Genomic DNA, 12867 nt, shown 5'->3' with positions numbered 1-12867 from the left:
GATACCTTGGAGGGGTATTCCTCGGTGGGTAGTTCTTGTGGGGAATATTCTTGTGAGGATGGTTTTTGTGGGGGTAGTTATTTTGAGGGTAGTTACTTTGAGGGTAGTTATTTTGAGGGTGATTATTTTGAGGGCGATTTTCGCGAGGTCAATGCCAGAATGGTCGCGGGAGCAATCCATCCTGGGGTGGGTAGTTTTGAATGCTTGGAGAATTCTCCCTTGGGCGCTGTGTTGGTGGATTGAAGATGAGTCGACGGTAGGCGTCGTCGAGTCGGGTGATTCTGTCGGAGAGGCTGGCTATGGCCTCCTCAACTTGCTGAAACATAGTGAGCATAGTGGCAGCACTAAACACAAACACTCCGTCTGAAGGATCTTTTTCCAAAGCATTCACCTCGTCATCAACTGGAAGGATGAGGTGAGAGCAGTCTAGGGTCGGCTCATCATCAGAGATAGCATGGATTCCCAAAGTATTCGTCTTGTTATTCGGTTTAGTTAGTGGGGGTAAAGGCAATTCTCCTTTCTCGATCATGTCTTGAAAAAGGTAAGCAATTTTCGGTATCATGCCCTTTCCCTCGATGATACTGACAGGCGTTATGGTTCCAAAACCGGGACTTCTTGGCATCGGTCAGATCCGGGGTGGGTCCGATCGGTTGTAACTTCCCCTGGTCCATGAGTCTTTTCAGGGCACTTGCATAAGTCGACCCTATGTTGGTAAACACTCTCTGGGGGCGTTCAGTTTTCTTCGTAGATGGTTCAACGAGGTTAACCTCATCAATCTTGTTCGTCTGGCCGTAAGGGCGAGATCCGGTTGAGGTGGATCCCTGGTAACCTCTGCCAATAGTCTTGGCTAAGACACCCTTTCGGAGGTCGTCCTCAATGCGCGTCCCCAGAATCTGCAAATCTTGGAAGGTCTTGATATTCTGATACCTCAGTAGGTTGGCATAAACTGGGCGGAGATTGTTGACAAACTTTTCCACCAAAGTTGATTCACTTGGCTTACTGACCAATTGAGTACTCACCCTCCTCCAACGGGTTAGGAACTCAGTGAACCCTTCCTTGTCGTTCTGGGTTAGCACTTCGAGAGTATGGGTGTTGGCCTGGATCTCGACATTGTCGGCATACTGTTTGGCAAACTCAACTGCGATCTCATCCCAAGTAGTAAGGTTTTTCGGATCAAGGGAGTAGTACCATTGGGGAGGAATCGGCTCCAAAGAGAATGGGAAGATCCTTGTAAAAAGTTCCTATTTGACCCCCTTAATGGCCATGTAGTCCTTGAAAGCACGGATATGGTTGAGTGGGTCCTCCACTCCCTTGAACTTAGGCACATCGGTCAGGGTGAAGTTGTCAGGTAACTGGTCCCCAACAGGTTCGAACCTTCGGTTGTTCTCAAGATGAATATTGTTACCCCTGGCTAGGAGCTGTTCTTCCAAGAGTTTCAGCCTCTTCTCAGTTTCAGTTAGAGGTGGGGTATTATGTTCCCCAGTTTCCTTGTTCTCCAGGGCGTCGATACGGGTCTCAACGCGATCCAGGGTGACCTTAAGAGCGGTAAGCAGGCTGGCTAGTTGATCAGTTGTGACATCTCTGTTGTTGTCATTGTTGTTGTTGGACGAAGCTGAAGACGGGGCCACAGCTCTGAGGCCAAAAAATGGCTCACATTACAACTCAATCCGACACGGTTCCAAGACTGAACGCAGACAACGCAAAGGACGAGACAAAGATCAGACTCAACAAGACGGGGTGACCGTGTGTGGTCCCTCGGTGCTGACTCGATTTATGACGTGATGGTGCTTGACCGAACTTTTGACACGCGTCAAACATGACGGCGTGATGCCGTTGGACAGGTCTTGTGGTGAGACGACTCATAAGTAAAGACCCATAAGTACGTTTGCTTTGACTCGATAGACACGAGGCGGAATTGGAATGGTGGACTGAAGTTTTCGAAAATAGAAATTTTCAAAAATATTCATTTGTCGCTTAAATGGACGGCTTCCGAAGATAGAAATCTCCGCAAGTCGATCAGTTGAAAAGGGTTGTTTTAAGTTTATTTGCAAAAGACTGTTTGAGTTTGAGTCGGCTCGGAAAACAGTGCATTGTTTCCCAAGACGGTTTTTGAAATTCAAAATTGTATGTTTTGAAAATCGAGTTTGAAATGTTTGAAGAGGTCTCAGGGACGGTGTATGGTCCTCGGGATCTCGAAAGTGTCTCGAGAAAAGGGTGTGTGCTTTTCTCGGGTTTTGAAAGAGGCATTGTCGACGCGAAATGGGTTAAAATCCGTGTCTAGACGCGGCGATTATAACGGCGTAAAAAGGTGATTTGAAATGGTTATACAAAACCGGGTTTGAAAATCGTCATTACGACGGCCTAGAAAGGCGTGTTGAAATGGTTATACAAAACCGGGTTTGAAAATCGTCATTACGACGGCCTAGAAAAGCGTGTTGAAATGGTTATAAAAAAAACCGAGTTTAAAAATCGTCATTACGACGGCCTAGAAAGCGTGTTTAAATGGTTATAAAAAACCGGGTTTGAAAATCGTCATTACGACGGCCTATAAAGGCGTGTAACGGTCGGCGAAAGACCGAGGTTTGAAATGGCCATTATAACGGCGCGAAAAGGGTGATTTTGAAAATGACACGGAAGGACTTATGATCAAGTAGCACATAAGCACTCACAGTTTCATTATATTATGCATTATGCTGACACGGGTTTTGGCTTAAAAGGGTGGGTTACACACCAAGCAATCAAACCCTTATTTGCGAGAGGGATACCAATCCAAACAAAATGTGTAAGGAGGGTGCCCTAGCCTCGTGCTCGAAAGTGATGAAAGCTCTTTGACGAAACAGAAATGTGTAACGTCAATGGTATGCTTGACCCAATCGGGATTCGAAACGCGTTGATGAGAAAACTCACGCCGACGAGACGAGCCAATTGGTCGAAAAGGGTTAGGTTGTGGGCCCAGACAAGGAACCCGACCGTGACCGTAATATCAATTAATGCATTCCAACCAAGACCTCGTTCGAGTCTCACCATCTAGGGATCAGAAAGACGTAAGTGTCCTAGTTCTCCCCAGCGGAGTCGCCAATCTGTGGACATGGGCCACGTCTCGATCTGTGGATTTGGGCCACCTACCGATCTGCGGTCGCGGGCCACCTGCAAGCCCACTTTGGTCTGTGGACGCACAACGGTCTTTTTGAAAGCCATACTCGGCGGCGTAAAAATGCTTTCGACCGGATCGTTTTAGATCGGTTGGTTTCGTCTCGGTAAGGGTCTCGAAATGATTAGAGATGTCCGGAGTTGCCACCAAGCATTTGTGGGATGCCTGGAACCTGTTCGAAATCCACTTTATACCTCGGTCAAATTGAAGCACAAAGCAGCGTTTGACATAGGTACTAAAGATAAGGAAATCGTCCCTCTTTAGCATCCTATCTCTAGGATGACTCTCGTACGCCCTGGATAAGGTCGTCCACTATCCAAAGTTTCTGAGTAAGAGGTGAAGGTACGTATTGGGAAGCCCTTTAATCAGACACCCAATCCCTCCCGCGTTTAGCGGCCTCTACTGATCGATCTTGGTTGGTTGAATGCAAAAGTTGATAAAACGGTTTAAATGCATGAATGCGCATCCAATAATTTAAACCTAACATGTGAGAGCTTTCTAAGTCGGTTGATTTAATCCAAGTATCAAGTATAAGAAGTCGAGTTGGATTAATGGTTGATTTGCATGCAAGACGAAAATTAAACATCCATTTACCGTATTAGGTTTAGGGTGCATAACATGATCCATTTGTCTTAGTAAGACATTTTGCAAATGTGGTTTTGAATAGTCATCTGATCCGTCCTATATCCGGGTTAACCGGAGTCGGGATCGTCCTAGACTAATGCTGGAAGGGAACATGCCCTGTACCAGACGGCTATATGAGGCGCGAGCCAGCCGGCGGTGTAAGGGGCCTCCCTTTGGTTTTGAAAATGAGAAATGGAGAGCCTGTTTAGGTGCGGGTTAGCCCACGGTTTATGTGCCGTGTTTTGACCTTTTAGAAAACGTGTTGAAAATGGGTATTTGAACCCAGTTTGATTTGAAGGTGTCGTTTAGACCGCGTTTGTTGATTTGAAGAACTAGACTCGAATAATCATCATTATTTTGATAACATTCGGTGTCGGGTTCGATTTGACAAACTTGACATGAATAGTTTTGAAAATGATTATGGACTAATTGTCTTAAGTCCATTTGAATGTAATTAGCCGATACTCATCATCGTACCCGGCTTAAAATCCGGCATGGTATGTAGCACCAAGGATGACTTTGTGTTGGGGACTAATATGTTTGTTTGAAAATGTAAAGAAATGAAGTAAAAGGCTTTAAAATACCTTTTAAATGTCATTAACCAAATATTATCACCGAAACACGGATTTAACCGTCATGGTACGAGGAACCAAGGGTGAAAAATGTTTTATGGTTAAAACAAGTGAAATAAAATAAAAAGGGTTCGAAAATACTTGAAATGGTGAAAACCGATTACAAATATGAAGATGGATTAAAGGGAAATGACGAGAACAAACACGGTTGATCTCTGGTCTGAGCACCCCATTTAGGCGCGGGCCAGTTGGCGACCTAAGGGGCTTCTGCCTCAGACCAAAAATTAGTTTTGGCTCGTTTATTCCATGTTTTGGTTCATGTTATGCATGTTTTAGCATGTTGTAGTCATGAAACAAATGAAAACATAATAAAAGAGGAATTTTACACCCTCATACTTACATGTTTGGTTATGGTGAGTGACCGACGTAAGTGTAACAACTCGTTTGATCGGAAAAAACTCGGTTTAAAACCGTTTTGGTAAGTAAAAAAGAGTGTTTTAAGCTTAGTGATGGTGTAGTGGTCGAAGTGGTCAGTCAAGTGATTTAATGCTCGATAACGGTACCAAACAATGTGTAAGGCTCGTGTTTACGATCGGTAGGTCGTAAATATGCGTCAGATTGTGACTTAAGAAGTCCAGTCGAGAGTTTTAAGGGAGAAAAGAGGGGGCGGACACTCGCGTAACTCTCAAATGGGTGGCATTTGAGGGGTATTTATAGGAGAATGAGTGATTGTGTGAGTTTTGAGCGACGTGGCCACTTGGGCTGCTCAAAGAGGCGCGAGCCACGTGGCGGTTCTTCGAGTTGTGTTGTCACTTTCACAACAAACGCAATCATGATTTGTTCTATCCTAGGTTTTGTAGTCACATGTTTGGTACTTGACCAACATGAATCCAGGAAAACTTAAGGTAGAAGGTTTGAAATGTTTTGTTTTTGGTGGTTGACTCGGTTTGACTCGTTGTTGGAGTCGGGATTTGAATTTTTGAGTCGGTTTTTGGTCCGGTGTCGGTTTTGACTCTAGTTAGTGTCATTGCGACCCCGTCGTCGTGCATTAAACACTCCAGGTATTTTTGAAATGTTTTGAAATGTTTTATTTTCGAAATCGTTTTAAGTTTTCCGACGTAAAGTTTTACACAAACTGTCAATCAAACGCCGCGATTCCAAAACATGTTGTAGTCCGATAATCATCGGGTGTTTGTTGGAGTCTCAGCAGATACTGGATTTCTACAGCAACTCACACTTAACACACATAATTCCACAATCAATTATACTCACTTTACCAAAGAACTAGGTATAAGAATTACTAAGAATGTCTCGCCACACTACCTAAGTCCTTCCAACATCACAACTTCTCAAAACCAAGAGTTATGGGTAAGCCACAAACAAACTCCACAAAAGCTAAATTATCCAACCATGGTTAACATTCCACAAAAGAGAGAGAAGTATCAAAAGGCGTTAAGGGAGATTAGCAAGGAACAAAGGACAAGTTAGGAGGGTACAAGAGCAGCTTTCAAAGTAAAATAGAAGATAGTTTAGAAGAAGGATAAGCACCAAGAGATAAAGGATAAGGCAAGGTACACAAAGAATGAGAAATATCTTCGAGGAAGTAGAAGCATTCTTCAAAGGTTGAACAAATCTTCAATGCTCGACAATAGGCACAAAGTCTTGATTGCAACACGGGGAAGCTCATGGTTTGTCGATCCAAAAGTGCAACAACCAATGATTGACAAATAAAAAATATGTTAGAACCTAACAAAGAGTAAACACACTTCAGACTACCACCTTAGGTCCTTAATTCTACCCATCTCTGATTCATTATTCAAGGTCAAGTTCAAATTTAAATTTGGGGTACACATGTGTGCGTCGGGAGCAACAAAGGCTCTGATATCAACTGTGACACCCCGCGATAACGCGGAAATTTGGGAATTTTTAAAACTTTTAAAATTTAAAGCGCGGGTTCATTAAAATCTAAACATAAATAAATAATGCGGAAATAAAGATTTAATTTATACAAACGTGATAGGCAAGGTGAGGGAAAATATATCCCTCGAATGACAATACAATAAAAGGTGAGTCTAAACAACCCTACTAAACCAACTACTAGTCCAAGGTGCTCGCTAGCTCACACATGTCTTCACCCCATACATGCACCAACTAATACTTGTCATTCATGTAAACATGAACGCCACAGTCAGTGGGGAGTAACTCAAGGTTCTCCCAGCCACAAAATGTCAAAACGAACATAACAAGGAACTAAAACAGGTAGGTCATATAAGATACATACAAAAGATAAGAATATCAAGTTTATATGTAAACATGGCAAATAATTGAGATGGAACAAGATAGGCCAACATTAGCATAATAAAGATTCAACTATTCACGTGAGACCATTAAATAATATGAAAGACAAGAATACGGTCATTTATGCAAAAACACGCATTTCAAGGAAATACAACATAGATAGGAGATTAGAATCCGAATCATGTGAAGTAGTTAAGTAAGGGATCAACCAATGTAAATTACAAGAATTGAAACTGTAGCCATTATTTGGAAAATCACTTAGCAAACATTGCACGGGACGTGGCTACTAATGTCACATTCATACTTATGGCTTGCATCTCACCATAAGAACGGATGGGAACATCAATCCCGACGATCATATCGCAACTAGAGGGCTTATAGCTCACCCCTAGTATCCGATAGGACCAAGACAAACAACACAAGGCATAACTCTTACCTTGAAAGATAAATACCAATATCTATAACCAAGCAAGACCTTTACTACTCATATATAATATATAAATCCCCTGGTAGGACGACAATGGTACTCCCAAGACTCAGTCCTAGCCTAAATCTGGCCAGACTCTCGGGACAGCATAGTTCCCGATTCGACATGCGGCAGGACAGTCCGCATCCAAGACCCGAACCCTAAATCGGAAATCGAGAACCCACAATCGGCAGGACAGTCCGAAAGAGGCGGAAGATATGAGCTAAACCCACAATCGGCAGGACGGTCCGAAGGAGGCGTAAAGATAAGTCAAGCAATACGGTATAGCATAAAGGCATTATCAAACGAACACGACTCAACCAAGCGATACGAATCAACTTGGAAAGAGACTACTAATAAAATGAGCCGATGATAATCTAAATAAGACATTTCACGCCAAATTATATTCATGAATGTAAATAAGTAATCCATTTCTTCACTACTCGTCACTTGAATAAAAATGCAAACAGACGGAAATGAACCATTTATAATAAGCAAAACAAGCATTCAATTATAAATGACTCAATTGTAAGATAAACCATTTACTACACACAAGGCATGGATATTTACATTGGACTCATATTAAAATGGGAACATGTCATTCAAATAAAATATAACGAGCGGTAATGAATAATTTACGTTATATAAAATTTACGGATAAAAATGAAAATCCACACAAGTAACTCCTTCATGAGCCTACTACTAAGCATAAGGTTGGCCCAAATCATTTAATCATGTAAGTCCAACAAATAAGACAAAGTGAGCCCAACTAATGCTTTATAGAATTACTAAGGCAAGCAAGGAGGAAAACAAGAAACACAAGTCCAATTAAATGAATATGACGTGCCCAAATAAATGAATATGACGAGCCCAAAATAGCAATACATGTAAACCACAAGGGGAGTTCTTGATCATACTTGAGACGGAAATACACATTGATTTTACCATATAATTTAACCGCCATGTACCCACTAAAACAGCCCGTGTATAGCGTCTAAGAACACCTCGTTTTCTGTCTTAAAACAGTCCCGATATGGCACTAACTCACGCCTCATTCCCGTCCCAAAACACTCCAGAACAGACCCGAAAAGCACCCATCTATCCGTCTCAAAACAGACTCGAAAACATTCCCAAAAATAGCCTTATATGGACCATGTGCACAAAGCAACTCAAAACAAATCCTAAAACACATACAACCCGTCTCCAAGTCTCGAGAAGTACCCGTCTCAAAATCTGTCCAGAAAACCCGCCCCAAAACTGAACCTAAGCAACCACCAAAACCGAGCCAAGAACAGTCCACTAACTATATGAAATTGTGCCAAACACGGCTCCATCGAGACAGCATCCACAACGGATTTCCCAACAACAAAGGACATCCAATTTGAGTCGAACTCAAGAAAGATTTTCAAGCATGAAAAGACGGGAATTCACATATAATAAGCAAGCCCAAAACGGTCCCGAAAGGCACATGAAATCAACTCCAACAGCATAGGACTTAGCGGCACTAGTCGCTGTAAAAAAACAGAGCACAAGCGGTACTATAACGGGTCAAAACAGTCTCGTGTCAACACCATACTATGCGAAAACTACCATTAAAGAAAGGGAAGATAAAGAACCAAACTTTATTGAATAAGAGTATATAAAATGATTCAATAAGACGGAATTTTGACATTTGTCGAGTAACCTATCACCGTTACCTTAAACACTCCTTATTCTTCGAATAACAAGTCCCCAAAGCTTGAGTCTTCCACCGGGTCTTCGAAACCTTTATCAAGGAGCAAGAAAAAGAAAGGATTGAGGCAAAAATCGAAACTTTTATAAGACTGCAAAAAATGAGACCGTCACAAAAACGAGACTTTAATACCTTGAAAGATGAAGGAGGAAGTAAGGATGAGAATGGTGCAAGAATTACAAACTTTGGTTGAGAAATGTGGCCGGGATCTAAGCTTGAAGGTGACGGAAAAATGGCTTGTAGTTCTGTTTGTATCTTTGTTTTGTTTTCTGTTGTTGTTGTAGGTGTTACTCGAAAAAGGAAGGAAAGAAGAAAGAGGAAGGGTGGGGTTTGCGGGTAAAAACAACAACAATAATAATATCTAATTATAATAATATAATAGTAATAATATATAATAATAATAATAATAATAATAATAGTAGTAGTAATAATAATAATAATATATAAGAGATATTTAAAAGTAGAGTGTAAGAGGGTAGGTACATGTGTTGTCGATATATGGTTGATCGATATTAAAAATGGTCTCACATATGAAAATGTGACGGTCTATTGCTAGACGGAAATTCGCCTTAAACCTACTTATAATTCAAGACGGAGCTTTATTATTATTATTGTCGCTATTAATATTATCCGACTAGAATACGTACTTTTATATAAATTAAGCTTTAAAATTATAGCTTTAATAAAAATTATGTTTAAAAGGAATTAATTAAATTAAATAATTTAAAAATATAAAATAAAATAATTAAACGGTAAATAAGTTTTAAACGTCAAAAAGAGAAATTCGCGGGTGTTACAAAGAGAACCGTCGAATTATTCTTTTATACCCCTCCACTATTATAATCAAACCCCCGACGAAAAACCGTATAAAACTCGGACACTCGATCGAGTACTGGAGGCACTCAATCGAATACACGACACTCGATCAAGTACACACACTCCAGAATGTACTCCAAAAAGCACATACAACCTACTCGATAGAGTACCCCCTACTCGATAGAGTACTCAAAGATCAGAATACCTGAAGTATTATACTCTTCCCTTCTTAAAAATGAACTTCGTCCCCGAAGTTCAAACCCAACCTATAAAACATGTACACCTAACACTAACTCCACCAACTAAGCCGAACTCCACAACGCGACTCACGATATCGTATCAACTATAGCATAGCCTCTCGACACTAACTACATAATACAACCTCCACAAATGCCGCTAACTCCGTCTCACTAACATATTATTCATTAGCAAATCCAATACTAAGACAATCCACCAAACAAGATCAACCACCAAAATGGAATATTACATTCTACCACCCTTAAAAAGAACTTTGTCCTCGAAATTAACTCATACTCATAAACATCATCACCCAAACTGTCAACACTATCGAAGTTTACTCACACTCATAATCGGCATACTACTACAAGCACTGCCATTACCTTTAATAAAATCAACCACAATACAAATCCATCCTTTATTCTACACCAAGTCTCAAACTTCCAAATATACTACAACATGCACAACCATCTAACTCTCTTTGTCGCATCCTACTCCTCTTAAGATAAATGTTACGTCCTCGTAACCCACTAATACTAGATCCTTAGCTGTTTTTTTTCTTATCCTCATCTTATGTCACCTATCACCGACTATGTAACACCCCCATTTATTTAAGGGCCTGAACTAGGACTCCTCAGATAAAGAAGGGTGTTACCATCTCGGAAATCCGAGGCAGTAGATAACAAAGGGAAAGATAACAGTACTTTAAATTAAAAAGGTTATAATGTTTACAACGGAAATAACACATGTCTTAAATAAAAATAAAGTCTGACAACTAAACAAAATAAAGGTGAGCTAGCTCTAAGTCAGGTGATCCATGCTCTCTCCCTGCCAGCTCCCAATGTCTCAACAACCTGTCAATCTGCTCCCCATTAAAAGGATCATCACAGGCATACACGAATACATTGTGGTCAACCGCGAGGTTGAGTAGGTAATACGATATAATAAAGAATGCAATGCTATGCTCCTCCAATCAAATCCATCACACACATCCCAAGCACGCCCACCATACCGATCCCCGGTAGACTATATATATCGACCGTAGTCGATCCGCCCTCGCGAGCGGAGGACACCAGGGCAAGTCTGCAGAACCCGCCCGGGCCTTAATCACAACAATCTCATCTCCTCCAACTCCAACTCCAATGCAAATGCAATGTATGAAATATATGAAACAAAAATGCTCAACAGGATAAATAAGATAGTCAGGTATGTCATATAATTCCAAACATGTCAACTCTTTATAATCATAAAATTCAATCAGTGTATTCCCCTACCTCAAATAGCGGTGATAAGCTAAGCTGCAGATCGAAGTATTCCACCCAAATTCGCCACCTAACATATCCATATAGCATAATTAATTCTCTTACTAATCCCGTTCCCATAATCAAAAGTTACTATAAGTAGAAACCTTCCCAATTTAGAAATTACTAAAAATATAAGTTACTCAAAATAGAAAGTTTCCTAAAATGGGAAGTTTCCCAAAGTAGCAATTACCAAAAATAGCAAGTTACTAAAAATAGTAACTTTCCCGAAATAAAATCCCGACTCAAAGGCTAAAATACATTATTCCGTCACCGCTACTTAAAATTAACTTAATAATCAAACTAATAATGTAAATATTAGAAGTATACACATTCCCGACTCATTAAAATAAAACCTGTAACAAAACTAATTCAAAAACAACGCACAACCCGACACACGCGCACCCCCCCTTTTCAACCCGTCACAACTCGCCCCTCAACCACCAACCTCACCGCCGACCACCAGGCCTCGACACTGTGTCTGGCCCGGCCACCTCCCACCACCACCAACGTGGTCGACCCACGCCGGCGGTCCCAGCCACCACCACCAAAACCCCCCTCTGCTGCGTTCCGCCGCCACAAATGACACCAACGGTCCCCTTTCCCAACTCGCCTACCACCACGACACTCCCCTGCCACCTTACCAACCACCACCGTTGACACCACCGTCGCACGGCGACTCTGACACACGTGGCACCACCGATTCGACCTCCCCCGAGTCCACGGTGGTGCCACCCCTTTACCCTATGTCCGAAACACAAACAAAAACCCCAACCAACCCCGACACCTAAACACCACCACCGCAACCACCACCAAAGAACGACCACCACTCTAACCACCACCACCCGACTCGACTCCACACCAACAACACATCCCACAACCCCACGACAGCCACAACAGTCCCTAAAAGACGCATAACACAATACAAAAAAAGTGGGGAGTAAATGAAAACGGGAAAGCTTACCTATGACGGCCGTCGACCTGTGCTTTTCCGGCCAGTACAACCACCCTCGACCACTAGCAAAGGCTCCCCTAGACTCACGGCAGACCCTATTCCCTCCACACTCACTGGCGTGCGTTCGTTGGCTGCGGTTGTTGCTTGAGGCGTGAAAGAAAGAGGGTGATGATGGTGAAGTGTAGAAAATGACGGTATGAAGGGGTTGGGTTATAAAGTTAGATTAGGGTTCCATTTTAGGGTTTTTGGTAGGGTAAAAGGTAAATGGGTAAGTGGGTAGTAAGTGGGTAAATGGGCTATGACAGCTTGACCCAAAATGTCACTCAATTATAAACCCGACTCATCTTACGATATGATACGATATGAATTAATCGATTACTTTTACGCTACTATTAAATAATAAAACTCGCCCAAACGATAATAAAATACGGGGTATTACAGACTATAACCTCACCACCGACAACCATCCCATATCTAAGGCTCTCTCTCCCTAACAGCTCTCGTGCCTCCAATTATTCTGAACTCCATCTAACCTATACTATAAAATCCTCAGCATAACCACTACTCCAACTCTTCAACATTACCGCAAAATGACATACTTGTTTATACATGCACTTATCTCCAAAATCACAACTCACGATCCACAATTGTTACACACACTCACACTAGATCCTCTAGTTCTTTTCTTGTATTAACGCAAAACTCACCCATAACT

Source organism: Silene latifolia, chromosome 2 (assembly GCF_048544455.1).
Source record: "Silene latifolia isolate original U9 population chromosome 2, ASM4854445v1, whole genome shotgun sequence".
NCBI lineage: Eukaryota > Viridiplantae > Streptophyta > Magnoliopsida > Caryophyllales > Caryophyllaceae > Silene > Silene latifolia.
The sequence above is the reverse complement of the archived record's forward strand: the minus strand, read 5'-3'. Positions refer to the sequence as shown.